General features: G+C 43.1%; 1 protein-coding gene and 1 pseudogene across 2 annotated transcripts in view; one reads left to right on the top strand and one right to left on the bottom strand.

Annotated features, from left to right (window-relative positions):
- MAML3 (mastermind like transcriptional coactivator 3) overlaps positions 1 to 23652 on the bottom strand; it is a 438815-nt gene that overhangs the window by 209452 nt on the left and 205711 nt on the right. The window lies entirely within an intron of this gene.
- LOC101317447 (Golgi apparatus membrane protein TVP23 homolog B pseudogene) lies at positions 13009 to 13932 on the top strand (annotated as a pseudogene).

Here is a 23652-nt window from a genome sequence, read left to right as displayed (position 1 = left end):
GGGCTCGAACCTATGTCCCCTGCACTGGCAGGCGGATTCTTAACCACTGCGCCACCAGGGAAGTCCCTAAAGTCATCCTTAACTTATAAATCAATACAGCACACACTTGGTCTTGAAGCAAGTAGCTCAACAAATGCTATTTGGTACAGAGCTTAACAGCATATTTTTTAAAAAAGTGTTTGTCTCCCAATTTTAACCCCAAATTCAAAAGACACTTCATATCTGCCCCTGAACTATTAGCGAAGAAGTGTAGTCAGAGATGACTCCAAGCAAAGCCTCAGAAGTAGCCCGTCATGATTTAGAAGGCTCTGAAAAATGACCAGTTGTTCCCTTAAGTTTAGTAAATGTTACTTTACACTGATAATTCATGTGACCTCAGAGAGACACAGAGGGAAAACCGAGGCACCGAGAGACTAGGGCTACAACCTAACTCAGAAAGCACAAGGAATGATAGAATTTCCTGCTCCAGCCCGATGCCCCGTGCAATAAATCACTTTGCCTGTAACGGATTCAGAGTTTGTCAGCTTTCTGTTCAAATTGTGGTGCACTGTAAATGTACTGTAACCGTGTAGAGTCGCAAGTGTGTATTTCAGTGGTTTTATCTTTCTTACCTCGCCATCCACATATTATTTATGCGGTTTCCATCATAACGCTACAGTGAAGTTTGCATAATATTTTCTGTAACCACCTACTTTTGCATGGTTATGGCTCTCTAAAGTCCCCTGGGACAGATTTTTTTTCACCTCGGTCTCAGTTCTGAAGTAAATTTTTTTTGGTAACAACAAATGATGACTTTGGGGATATTTTGAAGTTATGTGAATGTAAAAAAAAAGAAAGGAGGATTTTTTTACTTCAATGAATATTTTGTTACCTTTTGTCCAATCGAACACCACAAATCAAAAAGAGCTGAACATAATAAAGGCATCAAGGAAGGCAGTGTAATAGATTTCACTGAAGACTGCCCACACTGGCAGATTTAACTAAATGAGGTTTGCATTCACATGCTTATCAGTATTTAAAAATACCCTGAGTGCACACAACCGAAAACGTCAGGAAGTTGAAAAGCAAAACTGTGCATGTGGTGTTTTCCAGCTCTCACTGAAGCACGGCAATTAAACAAACTTAATTATGTGATCCGGCAGCAGTGCCTTAACCTCTCTGGACCTCCGTTTCCTCAATTGTAAAAGGAGAGGGCTGGACTACCAGATCGCCAAGGCTTGCTCCAGCTCTATTTGGACTCTGGATTCAAATCAGTGACTCACTTTCAGAATCACCCTGGAAGGCACTGTGAACTCAGAAGTGCAGCTGTATTTGGCAGGTAGTTACTGAGTAACTAAGAGCCTCATTTTAAGTCAGAGAACAAGAATCCATTACACCCTTCCGCAAATGTTTCCTGGCTTTAGTAAATTAGAAACAAAAATTACACTAAATATTAAATCAGAGATCTTTTAAAAAACCAGAAACCCAAGGGTGTAAATCACATGGTTCATTTAAAAGAATTTCTCACTTTATGATGGTCTGCTTGGTATCAGGTGCTGAGCTGGGTGCAGAAACAGGAAAGATGCAGAGGATCCTTGCTTTTAAAGAAATTCAGAGCCTGTTGCCATTCTCCTTTTGCTCCTAAGTATCTATTGGATACTTTCAGGAAATGCTCCTGTTGTGCTCGGTCGTTTGTCCGGACATAGACAACAGTGATGTTTCCATTCTGGTGACCAAAACTTGGTTAACTTTGCTAATTTACAGGATAATGCAAAGCTGCTTCTTCATTTCCACCAGGAGTGATTTTTGAATAAATGACAGTAAATTACATGAAGAGTCAGTGGGTAACTGGATACTGCACCAGGTTACAGGGAGAAGCTGTCCACATTTTCTGGGCATGGATCATCGTGTATTTCACCTAGAAGATGCAGATGGGTGTGGGTCTAATCATAGGCTTAGAGTCACGGGCCCTGGGTCCTAGAATCACTTCTCTCATGACCAAGCTGTGTGTTCTGTGGAAATCAGGTGACTATTCTCCACCTCCATTCTCTCCTGGACAAAATACTCTCTAAAAATCCCCTATAGATCTAACAGCCTAGAATTTTAATCTTTCTAGGTCAATTTGGATATAGTTGGAAGATGAGCCAACTGACATTTTAGGTTTCTTTTTAACCTTGTGGTTCTTTTCTAAAATATGTAACTAATTCCTAGATTTGAAAGAATGAAAAAGTTTGTGACTATCGCTGTTTCTAAATACATTGTGTAGTAAAACCTAATTCAATTCCTGCTAACTTTGCCTTTAGCTGTAACTTGGCTAAGGGCCAACCTGATATTTCTCCTTATGTAAAAAAAAAGAGCTCACTATATAAAAGAATAGGTGTAATAAAGATTATAAGGGGAATGCTTAAGCTACTTAGGACAGAAATGGGTTTCATGGACTCAAGGACTCAGGAGACTCAAATTTAAATAAACGATTGATACAGGTATTATGATTCCTTTTCATATATTAATTAAAGTAATTCCCGAGGATGCTTGTTTACTAACAGTTTGATGGTCTAGTTTGAATTGCAGCTGTTACTTTTAAATATATCACAGGTAGTATATATTTACTACTTCAATTCTTCTCAATTTGGGCAACAGTTTGCTCAAATTAGTTTAAATTAGGGAGAGTCGATTGTATTCATAAACTCCTCATCTAAATGGCAGAAATGATGACTATAAAATTCATCTTAGCTTTGTTGGAATTCTGAAGCTTACCATTTAGTCTGAGACTCATAAAGTATGAACATGGAATGATTAATGGCCATTGTTGAGTTCTTACAGCTGTAACTTATCAGAATATGTATACGCTAATACTGTACCCATGGTAATTATCTCATTACTATGAAGTGTCACAGAAATGCATTATGCGAAGTACACGTTGAATCCCATTTAGCAATTTCTTTCTATGTTTAAAACCCCGAAGCTTAGTGTTCGCTAATAGTTGGAGCTTTGTATGCAAGTTGGGGGCTTTGCAAGAGAGTTGGGGGCTTTGCAGGGAATTGGGGGCTTGGCATGGGAGTCACGCACATGAGCTGCAGATCCCAGGCAGAACCATCACCAGCTCTGTGCCTCTGGTCTCTCTTTGAAACTCTTCTGCACCTTAATTTCTCATTTGAAAATGGGCATATTCGTGCATGACCCCTACTATACCTCATGGAAAGGATTAAGCAGATTAAGTCTATAAAACAGTGGGTCACTAGGAGGAAAGGCATTAACGAAATTACTCAGCACACTGCAGTGGTGACTTCTCCAACTGCATGAATATTTAATAAGCAGGTACACATAACACTTGACATTTCTGTGGAGCTTTTCATGCAAGCATCTTAACATCACTTAAGGAAAAAGAAATGCATGGCAACAATGATCAGAGATCTGAGAAGTGTCAGCTCATTGGCCAGAGAGGGTAGAGACACAGAAGCTTTGTTTCTAACACCAGAGTGTTCAAAAGGAGTAGGGCATCGAGATCCAGTTGTTATCACATAAACCTGAAGATAGGGCCTTAGAAATAAGGCGATGTTTATTTGAGTCACCCATCCATACATCTGAGGTGGCCTGAACAACGTGAGAGCAAAAATTCTCAAAGAAAGTGAACACGTGGTTGGAGATGGGCCCTCTTTTTTAAATTAATTAATTAATTAATTAATTTTTTGGCTTTGTTGGGTCTTTGTTGCTGAGTGTGGGCTTTTCTCTGGTTGCGGCCAGCGGGGGCTACTCTTCGTTGTGGCACGCGGGCTTCTCACTGTGGTGGCTTCTCGTTGCGGAGCATGGGCTCTAGGCACACGGGCTTCAGTAGTTGTGGCACGCGGGCTCAGTAGCTGTGGCTTACAGGCTCTAGAGCGCAGGCTCAGTAGTTGTGGCACACGGGCTTAGTTGCTCCGCGGCACATGGGATCTTCCCGGACCAGGGCTTGAACCTGTGTCCCCTGCATTGGCAGGCGGATTCTTAACAGTGCGCCTGCAGGGAAGCCCCGGGCCCTCTTAATTAGATGAGAGCAGTCAGCAAAGAGACAAAGAAACAGTATCAGTGAGAGATTAAAATAAAACATCAGGAAAGTAGGACAGAGCAAAGAAGAACAATTTGTGGTCAGATTTGTCATATCAGTTGCAGCTTTGAAATGAGACCTAAGAGACCATTAAATTAGTACCAGAGTAATTCAGTGGGAGTCTAAGAAAGGGTTCCTCCAGGACACCCAGCAGCATCAATATCACCAGGGAACTTGATGGAGATGCAAATTCTCGGCTAGTTCCCCAGACTTCTGATCAGAAACTCGGAAGGCGGGGCCCAGAGTCTGTTTCAATCAGCCCTCCAAGTGATTCTCCTGGGCTGAGAATCCTTGTTCAAGAACAGTGCAGCCTGTCCAGCAGAACTTGCTGAGAGGATGGAGATGTTCCGTATCTACGTTATCCAGTACATTAGTCTCAAGCTGCATGTGGCTGTTGTGTACTTGAAATGTGGCTAGTGCTACTGAGGAACCAATTTTTAAATTTTGTTCATTTTAATTAAATTTAAAAGAGCTGGGCTTCCCTGGTGGCACAGTGGTTGAGAATCTGCCTGCCAATGCAGGGGACACGGGTTCGAGCCCTGGTCCGGGAAGATCCCACATGCCATAGAGCAACTAAACCCGGGCGTCACAACTACTGAGCTTGTGCTCTAGAGCCCCCGAGCCACAACTACTGAGCCCGTGAGCCACAACTACTGAAGCCCATGTGCCTAGAGCCCTGTGCTCCGCAGCAAGAGAAGCCACTGCAGTGAGAAGCCTGCACGCCGCAACGAAGAGTAGTCCCCTCTTGCCACAACTAGAGAAAGCCCACGTGTAGCAACAAAGACCCAACGCAGCCAAAAATAAATTAATTAATTAATTTAAAAAAAAAAAGAGCTGCATGCAACTAGGGGCTACTTTATTGGATAGCAAAGTTCTAGAATGCTGCTGTGAATGAATGCCAGGTTTTTGGTCAGTAAGAGAAGCAAATGGTGAAGAATGGAGATGCTGTCTGTGACCCTTCTACAGAAGAAATCTCATTTGGAAAAGTTGGAGGGAAAGAGGCATCATGGCTTGTATGTCAGGAGGTGAAGTCAAGGTTTTTCAGGAAAAGGAAATCCTGAGTGGGTTCAAAGGTGAAGAAAATCAGAGGGCAGGAGAGGTGGACATTAAGAAAGGAGGGACACATGAAAAATTGTGTTGCAAATGTCTAATTGTGCTAAAATACCATAATATAAAATTTACCATCTTAACCATTTTTAAGGGTACAGTTGAGCGGTATTAAGTCCTTTTACACTGTTGTACAACCGTCTCCACCATCCGTCTCCAGAACTCTTTTCTCTTGCAAAACTGAAACTCTATACCCATTAAACAATAACTCCTTATACCCCCTCCTCAGGCCCTGGCAACCGGCATTCTGCTTTCTGTCTCTATGAATGCAACTACTCTAGATAACTCATAAAAGTAGAATCATAGAGTATTGTCTTTTTGTGACTGGACTATTTCATTTAGTATAATATTCTCAACGTTCATCCATGTTGTAGCATGTGTCAGAATTTCCTTCCTTTTTAAGGCTGAATAATATTCATTACATGTATATACTTATCTGTCCATAGACGTTTGGGGTGCTTCCACCTTTGGCTGTTGTGAATAGTGCCTCTATGGAGATGGGTTCATAAATATCTCGAGACCTTGCTTTCAATTCCTTTGGGTAAGTACCCAGAAATGGAATTGTTGGATCATATGGTAGTTCTATTTTTAATTTTTTTGAGGAACCACCATATTGTTTCCCATAGAGCTATACTATTTTACATTCCCATCGAGATATTTGCTTTTGAACCAATGAAGAATGGCACATCGGAGCCATCAAAAGACGGCTCTAAAGACAAGCGTGGGGAAGAGGTATGTTGAGATGGAAGTGTTGGGGGGGAGGGGCGTGTGGACAAGGCTGCTCGGCTCTAATGGTTTCAATTTTTTCACTGAAGTTGATGCAAGGACCTCACCTCCAAGGAAGAACACTGCTAAGGAAAAACCAAGGGCTTGAGGAAAGAAGTGAATGAAGGTGTGTAAAGTTAGTCCTTCATAAGAGAATAACAGGATGAATGGATAAAGAAGATGTTGTATGCGTATGTATGTATATATATATATATATACATACACACACCACGACAGAATACTACTCAGCCATAAAAGATAATAAAAGAATGCCATTTGCAGCAACATGGATGAACCTAGAGATGATCATACTAAGTGAAGTAAGTCAGACAGAGAAAGACAAATATCATGTGATATCACTTATATGTGGAATCTAAAAACTGATACAAATGAACTTACTTACAAAACAGAAACGGACTCACAGACATAGAAAACAAACTAATGGTTACCAAAGGGGAAGGGCGGGTAGGGATAAATTAGGAATTCGGGATTAACAGATACAAACTACTATACATAAAATAGATAAACAACAAGGACCTACTGTATAGCACAAGGAATTACATTCAGTACCTTGTAATAACCTATAATGGAAAAGAATCTGAAAAAGAATACGTATATATATAACTGAATCACTTTGCTGTACACCTGAAACATTCTAAATCAACTAAACTTCAATAAAAAAAATTAAAAAGAGCGGAACAGGGAAACTTTCCCAGGGCTCTGAAGCAGAGGTATAGCCAGGGCTGTTACAGGACTGAATTGTGCTTCCAACCAAAAGATATGTTGAAGTCCTACCCACAGGACCTCAGAATGTGACTTTATTTGGAAACAGAGTCACTGCAGATGTAATTGTTACGATGAGGTCATACTGGAGTAGACTGGTTCCTCGTCCAACAGGAGTGGTATCATCCTTATAAGAAGATGAAAATGTGAAGGCGTGGAGACACACAGGGAGAATGCGACGTGATGGCAGACGCAGAGGTTGGAATTATGTCGCTGCAAGCCAAGGAATGCCAAAGAATGCTAGCAAACCATGAGAAGCTAGGAGGAGGCAGGGAAAGATTCCATGCAGAGTCTCAGAGGGCCTGCTGACACCTTGATTCTGGACTTCCAGGCTCCAGGGCTGTGAGACAATAAATCTCTGGTGCTTTCAGCCACCTAGTCTGTAGTACTTCATCATGGCAGCCCTAGGAACTAATACAGCTGCAGAGTATGAATCTGCAATAGGCCAAGGTCATCCCATGCCAAGGTCAAAATGAGTACCTCCAAATTACTTTGCGTCCCACCTACCAGCAATATGCTTTCTGATATACTGCAGTAATACAGGTCATCAGTCAATGTAACATATATTTTGAATCACAGTTCTCGCTAAAAGATTTTCTTTCTGTCAGGAACAAATGGTGCCTGCAGATAAATTGTATGCTTCTAAGAACCAAGGGAGGAAAGAAATCCCAGAATCTTAGGGGAGGAGCACGTGGAGTAGATGTGTACAAGCAGTACCTCGGGGCTGTCATTACCTGGAATTCTTCTTGAATTAATTCATTCAGACAAGCTTGTTAAAACAATTAGAGGCTTGCAAACTTTACGGGGAGGTGGGGAGATAAGGAAAGCATCCTTATCTCTTGCTCAGTGGTACATACCATTACAGCCAGCAATGGCCGCATCAACACAGCACACGCATGGGCTTTGGGTTTAGACTAACAGCTGTCCTTCCAGCTCCCTCACTAACTGTCCAACTTTGCACAAATCACTGAATCTCAGTGAGCTTGTCTCCTTATATAAAATGTAGATAACACATGGGACTGCTTTGAGATCGTGTCTTTGAAAGTACCTAACAAAGTGCCTGGCCCCCTAATAATAGGTTCTCATTCCCTTGCTGTCCCTAGTTATGCTGTCCAAGAAGGCAGCCCTGAGACACCTGTGGTTACTGAGCACTTGAAATGCAGCTACTGCAAGGATGAAATTGAAATTTTAATTAAATTTAATTTTAATTAATTTAGATTTAAATGTAAAAACTGAAGCAGTGTAAAATTTTTCTGGTAAATACAACTTTAGCATAATGGTAGGAATACACTTCACTTGGATTACGGCATCGCATAAGATACAGTATTACTATTACGTGTGTGTATCAGGCACCAGCATCATTTCTAATGCTGCACATAAACGCTGTCACTGATCCAGCCAGTGGACATCCTGATTCATTTCCCCTGAATTTTTTTTTCTGGGCTATAATTCTTAGTATGGCTCTTGCTTCATCTGTAAAAATCAAAGACTTTTCTAATTTTTTAAAATTCATAAGTTTGTCTGCTTTTGCTGACTTTGGTCTTTAAATGCCAATGATTTGGGGAAAACAGTAGTACAATTATTTTCCTACTTTTACACTCGAGTTTTATGGCAAAAGTCAGCATTAAGGTGACGAGTGCCTAGAGATTAAGTCATTTAAGAAAAAGTTGCCTGATATATCCAGACAAAACTATAATTCAAAAAGATACATGCACCCCTATGTTCATAGCACTACTATTCACAATAGCCAAGACATGGAAACAACCTAAATGTCCATTGACAGATGAATGGATAAAGAAGATGTGGTATACATACACAATGAAATACTACTCAGCCATAAAAAAGAATGAAATACTGCCATTTGCAGCAACATGGATGCAACTAGAATATTATCATACTAAGTGAAGTAAGTCAGAAAGAGAAAGACAAATACTATATGATATCATTTATATGTGGAATCTAAAATATGACACAAACGAACCTATCTACAAAGCAGAAACAGACTCACAGACATAGAGAACAGACTTGTGGTTGCCAAGGAGGAGGTGGGTGGGGAGGGATGGCGTGGGAGTTTGGGGTTAGTGGATGTAAGCTATTATATACAGCATGGATAAACGAGGTCCTACTGTATAGCACAGGGAACTCTATTCAAGATCCTGTGATAAACCATAATGGAAAAGAATATTTAAAAAAAAGAATATAGGGCTTCCCTGGTGGCGCAGTGGTTGAGAGTCCGCCTCCCAATGCAGGGGACACGGGTTCGTGCCCTGGTCCGGGAAGATCCCACATGCCGCGGAGCGGCTGGGCCCGTGAGCCATGGCCGCTGAGCCTGCGCGTCCGGAGCCTGTGCTCCGCAACGGGAGAAGCCACAACAGTGAGAGGCCCGCGTACCGCAAAAAAAAAAAGAAAAAAAAAAAAAGAATATATATATGTATAACTGAATCACTTTGCTGTACAGCAGAAATTAGTACAACATTGTAAATCAACTATACTTCAATTAAAAAAAAAAAGGTGCTTTATTATGAATCCTGGGTGAGTCTATGCCAGAGGCAGATGTACAGTGGTTGTGAGAGCTGACGGGTGTAGGGTCAGCACTGCCACTGACTGCAGCACAAGACAAGGGTTGAAATCCTTCAAATGTCCTACCAGAAGAGTCTGTCTGGCGCACCTTGTAAGGGGAGCTCGGCCATGGCTGACGTGGAAGCGATGTGGGTTATTTGGTTGAGTAGGATAACCTTGAGTGTTTGCCAAGTCAAGACACAAGTCATAAAAACAAAGTCTTTCCCTTGCTGCCTACTTGTCCTCCTCCCTTGAAAACATACCTCTTGCTTTTGTTAAAATTCACCTACATCCTAGTAAAAGATGAAGAGCTATGAACTGCAGTTATAAAGAAAAAAAATCCAGAAACATCTCAAGTTTTAAATTTCTTGACAAGAAATGTATCCAGTTAACAAACTCCCTCCTGTCTTGGCTCCCTTCCACAGCCCCTCACATTAAGAAAAAAAAAAAAAAAGGCAATTAGACTCTGGCTTGTCGTGAAATGCACACAGTAAAAGTATCACTGTTCCAAAATTCCAAAGCAATTTCACAATCCTAATGAAATGAGGGAGGAAATGGTTTTTTCTTGAAGTGTTGAAAACAATCACCCCGTTGCTATGTGGAGTATCTTTATAAACTGTAAAGGGATTTGCAAAAATTAGGTTGTTCCTTCAACACACACTCACTGAGCATCATTTATGCACCAGGCGCCACACGAGAAGCTGGGGATACAAAGATGAATAGGACGTGAGCCGTCTGGAAGAGCTGACAGCAGAGGGAGAGAGTCATGATTATTACTCATTATAACGTGGCCAGGCTTCCCATGCCCTCTTCCTACCTCTAGCTCCAGGAACCTTGATTTTAATTCACAAAGAACCATACTGTGGAGAGAGGGGAAAAAAGAAAAAGAAAATGACCACAGTAATGCCTGTAAAGGTGGCAGGTCTCTCTAGAAATATAGCTACTCTGTGAGTTTAGACCTCCTTTAAACGAAGGGTGAGGAAAGAACACAGCAAAACGCCTAAGCAAACTGTACCAGGCCCAACCACAACAGACACCTAGGGCTAGACGAGAGGAATTCAAAACAAATTGGGAAATAAAATCATATACTGTGTAAAAATCAGTTAAAAAGGAAAACGAAACAACCCGGAATAGAGTGAACAACATCTTTCTCTCCTTGTCCTTTGCAGAATTGCCCCAGAGTCACATCCGAAGAAAGACATTACCTTCAGCTCCACTGGAAACGTGAGGTTTCACAAAGTAATCCAAGTTTGGAATTGATAACCCAATTTCTACATATTTTGGTTTTAACTCAGATGAAACAACTCAAATATCCAAACTCAGGTTTTCCTGATGTGATTTTATGCCTGCTTAGAATCAGAGGCTATGGAGAAAAGTATATACACAATAAATCTAAAATCATTCAATTACCTTAAGTCAATTGGGAGGCTTATATTTACTGAGAATAGGCATTTGACTCCCACAGTACAAAGACAAGCAAATGGCTCCCATGTTGCAAAATCATTCTAAGTAGGTTATTACTCTGTGCTCGGTTGTTCAAGGGGCAAGGAGAAAGGCTTGGGAGCTTGATCAGGAAAATGCTACATCTGTCAGCTGGCAGCAACAGCGCGAGACACAGCCTCTTGAATGGACTGCCGAATGAGCATCAGCTCACAGGAAGGGAAGAACTCAGCCCCTCTTGGGAAACAGATTCATGCTGCAAAATGAGTCAAGTTAATTTCCTTCAGTTAATTAAGCCGGTTTCCTTATTAGCAAAGGGAGATGACCAAGTCTAGTTCACATCTAATGACTCACAGAATGATGAGGTTAGCTAGCCCCATCTCTATATTTAAACTTGACTTTTAGATAGCGTCTCAGAGAACTTCCATAAGCAGTACTAGCCCTACCCAGTATTTAGTTCTGCTTTTACTACTGTGGAACCAAGGATGTGCTCAGAAATGTCCACGTGAACTACCACGGAGGTCTGCTAACTGCGAAAATTCACATACTGCTTCATCTCAGAGATGTGTATGTGTGTGCGTGCACGCACGTGTGCGTGTGCACACCCAAGGTACCACGACATCCAGTATCCTTGGGAGGCTGGGGACTAAGTAGTATTGGGGTGTCCTCTAAACGCCCCTGTGACATGACACCTCACGTGGAGGATGGGTCTATGGTGAACACTTCCTCTTTATCTTAAGCAAAATTTTGACAGTGATGAGGGGTGGGTACAGGGACAGGAATTCCTCTGGAATGGCTCAGGGATCCAGGTCCAAACCAGGGTAAGCCTGATGGTATTGCTGAACCAAATCTGTTACCCAGACGGGCCCCAACAATTTAAGCCCTCCTCCAAGTCACCAGCAAGTAGCAAACATTCATCGTGTATCCATTCTATGCCAGCCAAATCCCAAATCTTTTCTCTCAATTCCCACATCGACCCTGCAAGGTAATAAACATCATTTATACAAATGAGGAAACTAGGGCTCCCGGAGATGAAACAGACCGCCCAGGGTCACACAGCTCATGTGAGGGAGTTGAGACTTGAATTCCAAAGCCTATGCTTTCCGTTAGTTACATGCCTCTGCGCTTGTGAATGGAATGTGTTTCTTATTTCCAAACTATTCTGAAATGAGTGTGGCTCTCAAATGAAATAGGGAAGGAGGGGAGGCATCTTCAGAACTGCTCTTTCTATGCAGTGGGCGGCTGGCACATAAGGAAGTACTATCTGAAAGGGGATTTCCTGTAAGGGCTGCAGTTCTTTCAGATGTTCTCAGAACAGTTCTGCAGCTGTCTGAGTTGCTCAGGTAGAGATACATACTGGCCACTAACCCAACCCCAGTCTGATCCTAAAGAGCATGGCATGCCGCCCATGTAGGCCACAGGAATGGCCAATCACATTGACGACCACCCTCCAGGGACATCTCTACAAAGGCACCAACACAAGGACGCATTTCCCAGGAAACCAAACTTGCTCATCCACCATGGTTCATCTCTGGAGCTGTAAAAACTCACACTATACTGGCACTGCCTTCACCTGGATCTCTGTAATTCTATGTTTCTTTACTAATATCCTTCACTTCAATTTCACTTTCCTCATAGACAGGGCTAATATTCTGTAGTTCAGAAGACGACTGTATACACTAAATGAGGTAACACAAGCAACGTATCCAACAATGCCACGTGACTTCCTGTAACTCTCCTCTTCCATTAATGGTTCCGTAGTGACCTGTAGGGATTTCCAAGTGGGTGTTCCTCACCCCCCTGTTCAATATTGTTATCAAGTATAAAGATAATGCAAATATACAGTTTTCGATGATGGATCCAGGGTTCCACAACATGAATACTGCTGATTTTTTTTTTTTTTTTGCCGTACGCGGGCCTCTCACTGCTGTGGCCTCTCCCGCCACGGAGCACAGGCTCCAGAGGCGCAGGCTCAGCGGCCATGGCTCACGGGCCCAGCCGCTCCGCGGCATGTGGGATCTTCCCGGACCGGGGCACGAACCGGCGTCCCCTGCATCGGCAGGCGGACTCTCAAACACTGCGCCACCAGGGAAGCCCAATACTGCTGATTTTTTAACTTGAGGTCTACATAAAAATGGATTTTAGGATCTCTAAGAATCTCCAAGAATTGTATGCAGAATTTTGTGGTTATATGCCCCTTTTTTCAGGAGAGAGGATCTAAAGCTTTCATCAGATTCTCAGTGTGGTTCGTGATCCTCCAAAAGTGTAACAACAGGCTGGCGCGGGCCGCCATGTTGCAGCAGGACAGTAATGATGACATTGAAGATGTTTCACTGTTTGATGCAGAAGAGGAGACAACTAGTAGACCAGAAAAATCCAAAATCAGTCACCCAGTGGCATCATTTCTCCATTTATTCTTTCGAGTCAGTGCAATTATAGTCTATGTTCCCTGTGAATGGTTCAGCACCAGCTTTATTGCCTGTATGGTGACAGTTATCTTGTTGTTGTCATGTGACTTCTGGGCAGTCAAGAATGTCACAGGTAGACTAATGGTTGGCCTGCACTGGTGGAATCACACTGATGAAGATGGAAAAAGCCATTGGGTGTCTGAGTCCAGGAAGGCCTTTCCTCAAGACAGTAAAACTGTTTCAGAGGCTGAATCAAGAATCTCCTGGTTAGGACTCATCGCCTGTCTGGTGCTGTGGGTAATATTTGCCTTTAGTGCCCTCTTCTCCTTCAGAGTGAAGTGACTAGCGGTGGTTATCATGGGTGTGGTGCTGCAAGGGGCCGACCTGTATGGCTACATCAGGTGCAAAGTGGGCAGCAGGAAGAATTTAACCAGCATGGCTACATCGTACCTCGGAAAGCAGTTTTGAAGACAAACCACTGGAGACGATCAGACCTCCTGAAGACAGTGAGGGAGCCTGCGTGTTCTTTCCATTGGGAACAACTGAAGGGGGTCTTGACTCTGAACGTTTAGAACTCAGTACCTATTGCAAAGAGGAGTTTTGGGTTTGGTTTTCCATTTTAAAGTTTACTTTAAAAAAAAAAGGAAAACTAGTTTTCATATTAAGTTTTTACTTTCTAACATATGGGGCTTGAAGGTGTGGTGTAGCTAGAAACATTGTTAACATTTGGTTCATGGTGTACATATGTGTATGCACATAGTCGTGTAAGATCCGTGTGTTAAATTAACACAAGTGTTTGTGTTCATGCCCATATGGAATGGAGACCTTTGCATTTTGATCCACAGAACAAGAAGGATGTTCCTAGTCCATCTCAAAACTCTCTGTGTTTAAATACTATTTCTGTAGATTATTTTAGGTTTTGCTTCCATGGTAAGAGTGAGCACTTTGGCTTATATATAGACTTAGAAATAATTGTTAATTTTACATTTAATATATACTTCATGATGAAACTTCTTATCCTAGGCATTTACAGGCAGGTAAAAACCAAATTTGGGCTATTGGTGTTAACTAGTTTCTAAAATTTTGTTTATTTTTATTTGTAATGAGTCACGTACTTAAGGCCCAGTTAATATAAAAGGAATTTTCATAGTTTATGTTCATGGGGTACGTAGGCATTGCTGCTGTTCTATTTATTTTGGGGGAAAGATAGCCAGATTTTACTTTGGAACCTTCCAGAAGCTCTTCAGTGGTCCTTGGCCTAATAAAGTCTATCTTTTACCACTAAAAGAGTATTATTCTTATGTCATAGTGAGAATAATCGTTTCAATACTTGGCATTGTAAATGCCTAAAAGACGTTTTATCTTGCCAATCTATTTTTTTTCTTGCTATAATGGGGATATTGTAAATCATGTATTTGTATGAATGGTATTTCTTAAAACAATATATGTAACAATCTGCAAACTATTGTAGGCATCTGTAAATTCTGTTGTAGGTACTGTAAATTTTGTTTTAATCGGCAGATTATTTCGTGATTGTATTTTTACACTGTTAAAAAATGTTTGAAGACGTTTTGTCTAATTGAATGTATCTTATTGGCATGATAGCTTTAAAGGTGCATAACTTTATATTTGTATAAAACTCTACCGCTTACAAAGCAAAAAAAAAAGTGTAACAACAGCTCTCCTACTGGTTAGCAGTAACAGATCAGGTTGGGTGGAACCTGTTTTATAAGCAGCCCTGATTTCCTCAAAGTTCAAAGCCATGTGCTTTTGTAATTCCAGGTTACAGTAATGAATGTACATTCTCCAGATCCAGGGGGACTGTGTATGTTCTATACTCATGGTAGCTGGAAGGCTGGGCTTCGTTCTATGTCTTCATTCTCATCAGGCAGCAAGAGGGTATAACCAGGGCACCGAAGACCCCAGAAACCATATCACGTGAGAAACAGATGAAGAAGCCAAGTATATTTTGCTGGAGAAAGAGAAGAACTGGGGAGTAGGAATGCCAGAGCTCGTCTTTAAATAGCTGACCATTGCTATGTAGGAAATGGATTCGATTTAATCTAATGTAGCTCCAGAATATGGAACTAAGATCAAGGGTTGGAAATTATGGGGAGAAATTTTCCAGCCTCTCTATAAGGAGGAACTTTTGAAAATACAAAGGGCTTCACTGTGAGGCTATTGAGCTTCCTGTCCCTTGAGTTTTCATACCAAGCTGCATGTTCATCTACCGGGGATTTGTAAAAGGGATTCTTTATTGGGTGGAGGTAGGGGAAAATGACCTCTACGATTCCTTCGCATTCCATGATCTGTCTATTAAGATTTTATATCTCTTATTAAAAGTTATAGTCAAAGACACATACACACGTTCCTTCCCTTACTTCATGTAATAGATCCTTATGGTGAATCATTTCATAAAGGGGATAATTACTTCTTTAAAACTTTTGATTTCTATGTATTCTGTTGCCTTAAAATGGAGCAAACCTATGCCTGGATGCAGCGTCTGTGTTTTCAGCACACCCTCCGCCCATCTACCTCCTTGTCTGAGTCTCCCCCGCCCCCAACAGCCTTCACCCCACCCTCGCCTCTCCCCGGGCCTCTTGTGCTCTCCACCTAACTGGTTAACATTGCTTCTCATCCTACGGTCTCTCCAATCTGTTCTCCACGAGCAACCAGAGGAATCGCTTAAAACCATTCATCCGAGCATGTCTTGCTGCCTAAGGTCCTTCTATAGATTCCCATTCTCTTAAAGTCACCCTCATGGCCTGGAATCGCTGGGTGACATGGTGTCTCCAAGCCCCTGTCAGGCCAGGCTCCCTCCTCCACCGCGCTCTGGCCACCCGGGCCTCTCCTCCTGCCTCTGCGCCTGCTTCCCCTCTGCCTTGAACCTGCCCCTCCTACCTCCTGGTCATCCTTCAGGTTTCAGCGCAAGTATCAACTTCCTGGCCATGCTGTCTCAGTTAGCCTCACCCCGCCCATGCTTGAGCACATCGCTGTTTTATTTCCCTCACGCCCCTTATCACAATTTATAACCATTATGCTTCTTACTTTTGACTTGGTATTCTTCCCCCATCCAAGTGTAGCTCACTGGTGCTAAGGACCTAGTCCACGTTGTTGACTGATGTGTCGGTGCCCAGTGTCTAGCACAGGGACTGGCCCATGCTTGAGGTCAGTAGGTATTTCCCGAATGAAAGAATGAATGAGTGAGTGAGTGAGTGCATGAACAAGTCTGTCCAGTACAGATGGTCAGCTCTGCGGCTGTGCGTGACCTTGTTCTCCTCTTAGACTGAAATGAATACACTTCCTTGCTACCCGTCGTCCTCTTATCTAGGACAGGGCTGTGTAAACAGCAGGCCCTCTAGAGGATTTTCCATGGGCCCCCAAGAAGCTCACTAATATAAAGCTAAAGATTAGAGAAAAACAACCTTTGTTACTGAAGAAAGACATTACCCATGCCTCGGAGTGTCCACTGAGGGGTAAAATCCTAGAGAGGACTAGCCCAAGTCCCTAAACCTGGGACAGCGTATCTCTTCTTCCTCCGAGGGCTCTCAGAAAACAAGTATTCTGGCTGAGAGGAACAGGAGCTGCTGGAATGGGTTGCTGAGGAGGTGGTAGAATCTCCTTTTCTGGAGATCTTTAAAAATAGAACAGCCATCTGGGATGATGTAGATATGGTCTCCATTGAGGAAGGGGGATGAAAAGGGAAGGAAACATCTCTTTAGGTTCCATCTCATCCTTGATTTTCTGATATTTCACTTTAAGTTTTGATTCATGGCAGAAGCCTGAAAGGAGCTAGGAACTCACTTTTTCTTTTTAATGGAAATGGAAGTCCCATTTTACTCTGAACTGTTATTCTGCTGCATGACTCTCCTTCTCGCCTCAAATGGGCAATTTGGATGTCATGATTTTTTGGTTAGGTAGAAAGTTTGGAAGAAACTTAACTTCCATTCTCTCTCCTAGAAAGGAAAGCAGAAGAATCGAAGATGGAAAAGTTTAGATGCTGGGAAATGACAGGGTGAAGAACACAAATCCGTGAGGGTCCTGCTCAGGCCACTGAAAAGGACTGAGGGACAGAGCAGCCCAGGAAAAACAGGCAAATTTTTTTAAGTGTTTAATACTTATTCTACCTTTTTTTAAATTTATTTTTTTCATGGAAAGGCATTTTATTTCAAATATAGCCGTGTGTACGTGTCAATCCCAAACTCCCAGTCTATCCCTCCCCCCTCCCCCCCCCAAGGTAACCATAAGTTCATTCTCTAAGTTTGTGAGTCTAAAACAGGCAAGATCTTGTGGGATGTCATACATCCCACAATAGGGACCTGCCGTGGTTACATACAGAAGTTAAGTCTAGAAATAGTCTACTGTTTGTAACAATTCTTCATTTTTTGTCCTGCTTTATTTTTTAATGGAATCAAGCTTGGGAAAGTCAACATGTAAACAGCATAAGGCATATTTTTTCTTATATATGGCTATGAAAGTATAGCAATTGAACTATTTCCTAGCTCTGTTCTTATGACTCTTGCTTGATTTGTCAAAGCTGCCTAGTCGAAAGAATAATAGATTTTAATACACAGAGCTTGGATTTGACTACTTTTACTATAGAGGCCACACTGTAAAAAGCCTTGTTTAATGTTCCTCAGAAGTATTTGTAGCCATAACTGTATTTCTAACCTAAGTAAACCTGGTTGTGATGATCAAATACATTTATCTTTAGACGTTCATTACAGGCACCATTGTACATAACAAGCTACTGGCCAACGGGACTCTAGTTTTGTTTTTTCTTTTTTCCAAAAGGAATACAAATGGCTTTCAGTGATGACATTAACTCTTTTGCCTTCCTGTAAGTTAATGGATAATCCATATTTTTATGGAATATTGTGTTAAGTCAGAACGAAGTGTGACCATAAAGGTCTTCACAAACCATACTTGAAAGACGGCCCTGTCACTTCACAGGACATCCATCAAGGCTATGTCCTCCTTCATCTGCCCACTGCTTCCAGAACGTGGGCTGAATGTCCATGGGCGAGGTCCCTGTGGACCTCTGGGTGTGTCCGTGTCCACTTATGCTAGAAACAGAACCCGAATGCTGGACGTTCACAGAAAGAAAATTCTAAGGTAGAAATAAGAACAAAACAAACAAAACGAAAAGGCAGAAATGGGATATTCTCAAAGGGCTGGAACATGAATTACCTTAAGGGGCCTTCATGCTACAAAATCCACACACCATTGTGTTTTGGTCCATTCTGTTGTGTAACTCTTTGCTAGAGTGGCTACCACCCACCTTTCGCTTCTGGATAGAGGACACATAAGGGTTCAGGGCAGAGAGAAACACCTGATCCTTTAACAGCGCAGGATTAAGTATCTGCAGGAAAGTTGTAGTTTCTACAGAACATGGCTCCAACTTTTCCTCCCATGAGGCCGCTGTCTCAGTGCTGGAGCCCCTGGGGTTACTGCCGGGGGTGAGTGAGTGAGGCGCTGGGTCCAGCTCCGGCCAGAGCTACAGAGCTACGGCACACGGGGATTTAATTCCTGGGGTGAAGCCTGGAAGGGTTTGGGCCCAGCCAGGTCGGATCTGAAGAAAGCAAAACCTCCTCTTCCCGCACCGCCCCCCGCCCCCCACACGCACACACAGAACCTTCTATCTGCTTTATCACCTTCCCTTTGCTCCACCCACACTAATAAGGGCAGGTGGCAGCAGCTGAGAATACAGCCTCCCACATCCCACAGGCTGAATCCCCCTGCCCTCTTTTCTTCTCGTTAGTCCTCATTTGTCTCCTCTCTGCCTTATGATAGCTTGGTTGGTCCCGGGGAGCCCTGGACAAACTCAGGGGACAAGTGCCACACTCTCTGGGACGCCTGAGTCTGAATCTGGAGCATGTCTATCTACCACTGCACACACCCAGGCTCCAGGATGGCTCATGCTTCAGACCCACTGTCTGCCTTTCCTGGCTTCCGGTCAACGCTCCTCCCTCTGCATCACTTGCCGGCACCTTGGAAAGCTGGTCATTTCGTTATTTACAAACTCTACAGTTTTCCGTCTCAGTTCACTGTACTGCATTGGTCCCTATCGCTCCTTAGGGGTTTGCTCGCAGCCTTCCCTCACAAATTCAACACCACCACTCCCTCGGTGCAAAGCAAGTGTGTGGAGCTTGCTGGGGCTTGCAAAAAAAAAGGGGGGGGGGGCCGTCAGTGCTGCTTTCCCACAGCTCTTCCTCCGGCACCGCAAATGTTAACGCCTGTCTGCGGGGAGATTGCAGTTCTAACATAATGAGGTATTAATGAGCTTTGCACATGTCCCCATCCACATTTCCCTCCCCCCCTCCGACCCCGCACCCCCCTCTTCCGCAGAGAATCTGCTCCTTTTCTGACACTGCAATTCCTCCGCCTCCCCTCCCCGCCTGCCCTCTCCCGCTCCAGCGGCCCGGCTGCCCTGCGCACCTCAAGCTGCCAGCACTACAGAGCACCGAATGGGCTGGCACCGCCTTGTTTCCTGGCCTAATGGATGCTTGTTTAAACACTGGGGCTGTTTGCATTGCTGCGGCTCACTGCATGTTAAACACAATCCTCTGAAACCCTATGCCAATCCAATAAAGGTATCAGCAGTTCAGTGCGGGGAGGCAATTACTAGATGGTCCCAAGTGTGCCTTCGAAGCTCTAGGAAGGAAAATTTGATCGAACAACTAAAAGGAAAATCTGATTCGGCTCAGCATCACGTGGAGGACACAAGGCTTAACTGCAGCCAGGTCTTTGGAGGGCAGAGGGAAATCAATGAGGGGCCGGAGGAGCACGTACGCAACGTTAAAGGGCCGTGAGCCAGCCTGTGAGGAACCCCGGCTCCTGCCTCCGCCGAGAGACACCTGCCTGTCCTCCCACTTGGGTTCCCTTTATCTTCCTTTCTTCTTTTTCTATTCCACGGGGTATACTTATTTATGTTTTAATGAGAAACTGCTATCCTTCTTAACACCCTCCACCTCTCACTCACCTTTAATTCCTTAAGCACTCATATTAAGGGGGAAAAAAAGGCTTTTCTTGTGCATGAGCATTACCATATCAAAGGCAATAGAGAGCACGAGCGCAAAAATGATAAGAGGGGTAATATAGCAGCAGAGAGAAGGCAGGCCTGCTTCAGAGACGACGGTGGGTCCCTAACCTCAGGCTAGCGATCCCAGTCGATAAGGCAATGGATTGGTTTTCTGCCTCAGCTAAGTCGGAAAGATCAGGGGAATCACACACAAGATTTAAATTTATTTCTCACTCAAGAAGCAAAAGTTTTGGGAAACCCTCTATTTTTAAGTTCTGGGCTTCGGTTTCTTTTACTTTTCTCTGTTTTTCACTTTAAAATCTGCCCCGCAATGGCCCTTGTTTCCCGAGGTAGCGGGAGAAGGCAGCGGTGGATGTCTGGCAACGCTAAGAAACGCTACGCACGGCGCTCACTGGGGCGCCGTCCATTTGCCAGGAGTTTTGCCAAATCCCTGTCTCTTCCCCGAGGTTCCTGGCACAAGGGATACAGCCAAGATGGAGCAGAGCTGCTGTCAGCGTTAGACTGCAGCAGCCCCCGATCCAGTGGGCGTAAGGATAAAGCTCTCCCTTCAAGGCGGATGGCGCTGGAGTGCGAAGGCGGTCTGCGGCCCGTGTGAGGTCTGCCCACGATAGGGTTCCAGAAAGGTAATTAACACGCTGAAAAGTAGTCAGTCTGCAAGCATGTTTGTGGAGCCTCCAGACCAGCATACACTGAGTCCCCAGAACAACAGAGGACCTGGCCTTGCACCTCTGACTTGCCTTTTTGTTACTCGCTGCACCTGCTGTAGAAAAAACTCCGGCTCCCACACCCCAGGCACCGGGTGGTGGGGAACCGGGCAGTGAAGCTCCACCGGGCCAGCAGCGTGGCTGCACGGCCCCGCCTGCAGGGAGGCACGCACTCCCGTACCTCTGCCTGTCTGGGAACAGTCATGGCAACTCACGAGGACAGTAGCTTTCAGGGTCCATAACTGCTGACGTCAGGTCAAGTACTACTGTTTACATAAGCAAGGAATGGTGTATTTGGTTCATTTGTGTTCTCCGTGGTTTCCTGACTTAACATTCACGGAATTGCCTCATCATCTCAGGCCTGGAAATACCGGTGGGTGCACTATGGTAAAACCCTTCTGAAAATTATAGTAAGTGCCTTGCTTATCCTGTACTTCGGGGAATGAAGTATTTCATTTAAGATACACACACGCACACTGAGGCTACATCTTTTGAGTGCCAAAATAATTTTTAAAGATTTGAAACATTTATGATGAAAAGCTTTCTAAAACTATTTAGATGCTTCCCTAGTTTATTAAAACGTAGGTAATTTTTTTGAAACTCATAGGGTCCTAAGTTACTGACCCTGTTGTTGGTTATAGGTCAGCTGCTTAGTTTGGCATGGTAGTTGATTACTACCTCCCTTTATTAGGAAAGAAGAGCCCTGCGAAAGATGATAGACCAATATATTTAGGAGACTCGCTTATAACCCTGTCTTGAGACACCACCTTGCTATATTTCCAGAATCTAATGTCTCTAGGAATGCTAGATCTGTTTCTCAACAAGACACGAACTCTCTCCCATCCCCACTCAGCAGAAACATTACATTTTAATTTATTTTTTCTTCTTAGTGTTTGAATATCACCATGGAATCAAAAAAACCGTGATACCGACCCCAGACGACTTCAACTTACTCTCTTTATCTCTCTCCAGACACAGAAACTCACAAAATCTCTGGGCTCCCATAATGTCACTCTCATCCAGAGATAGCAGCGGAATTATACTAAAATCTCAGAAAGAAATTCTACTGCAAAGATGGAGAAGTAGGGTAAAAGAGAACATGCTGTTAATAGCAAGTCTAGATGATCAAAGTAGACGCAACAGTCACAGGTGGACAGATATTCCTCTTCTTTGGATTACTTCTTTGTGTGCACATAAAGAGGCTATTTTAACTTAAAATACATAAAGATCCATCTCTGAGATCTCTACTTTTATGTTATTTACATCAAAATGTTTTCACTTTTTTTTCTAATTTGTAACACATACAATTTTCTCTCCATGTAAGCATCTTGAATTCTGTTATCCTGAACCAAGAAATGGCATTCCTTCTCACCACCATGAAATAAAAATCATACCCTATTGTAAAATTTTTAGATGACTATGAAAATCACTGAAGTCAGTTATCGCAAAGTATACTTTCATCATCTGGCAGGTTTCACTCCCAAATACTACTTCTCTCAAAGAGGTGTGGCTTTCACGCTTTGGTATCCTACTTGGATACAGATGTGAAAATCTCTCTTACCCTCAGGAAATGAGCATCTTATTCATCTCATTTCAGTATCCATTTAGATCATCACTTTCCGATGACCAAAAATTGCTGGAATGCTTTGTTAGGAATAAAACCTGGGATTCCTAAACCTGAATTACTGATGATGGAAAAACCCAGATTAGCAACTGGAAGAACTCTGGTTTGGTGACCTTTCATTACCCTTTTTCCTTCAGGGTTTAGTCACACAATCAGCAAAACACGATTTCAGCTTCTGTTAGAAGGATCAGACTTTAGAGCAAAAAATGTCTTTAAGATTAGAGTAAAAGCATAAATTAAATTTGGGCCCCTAAGCAAACGTTTAAAGAGGTCCCTCTTTCATTAGGCACCACAGAAATGACCTCAATCTGCATTGTGCAAAGGGGTGGGAGAGTGGACTTCGGGGAACCCTCACTGGAGCAGTTGCTCCTACTGATAAGATAAAGTGGCCAAGAAACAAGGCATTGTCCCTAAACTATGAGTATAAAAATAAGTATGAATGAAGTGTAAGAACTGGGGCCAGTGCTGTCACCTTCATCCTCAGCATGCGGAATACAGACCATTGATGACCCTTGGAAATGGTACCTGTCTGGTGACGAACAAGTTCACAAAGGGTTTATTATAGTCTCTCTATTTTTCTGTATGTTTGAACATTTCCAAAATAAAACGTTTTGAAAAAAAAGTATGTCGACTGGTTCACTGGAAAAGGAGAAGGCACAGAGGGCAAAGGAGGTGAATATTGTACCAGTCCAGTCATCTTAGGACTGGCGCCATCTTGAGCACTCCACCAAGTCCCGATGCAAGAAGACACAGGAGGATGGAGAAAAGCACAGGAACAAAGACGGCAGCCTCTGCTCTTGCTAAAGAACTTCCCAGGGTGATGGGAAGGTCCAGGCAAAGGAGAAAATGCTGCTGTTTGCATCACATTGTCAGAAGAGATTTCAGACAGAGCCCCGGTCAGCTGGGAAACCCAAACATCCACATACAGGGATGGCATATGTTCTGTAGTTTCTGACCAGAAGGAAAGAGCTTTTGTGCACAGGCTGTTAGACCCACATATCTAGAAACAAGTGGAAACAAGAGATGTAAGACATGGAAAAGAATGATGACTAGAAAGAATACAAAGGATGTTTGACTGCTGAACTTCCTTTAAAGGTAGTTTGGATCCTCTCTGGATTAAAGAAATGTTTACAATATTAATCACTAATAGCCTTCCT

The sequence above is a fragment of the Tursiops truncatus genome, chromosome 5 (assembly GCF_011762595.2).
Source record: "Tursiops truncatus isolate mTurTru1 chromosome 5, mTurTru1.mat.Y, whole genome shotgun sequence".
In the NCBI taxonomy this organism is placed as follows: Eukaryota; Metazoa; Chordata; class Mammalia; order Artiodactyla; family Delphinidae; genus Tursiops; species Tursiops truncatus.
Note: the sequence above shows the minus strand (reverse complement) of the source record. Positions and strands in the feature narration are given on the sequence as shown.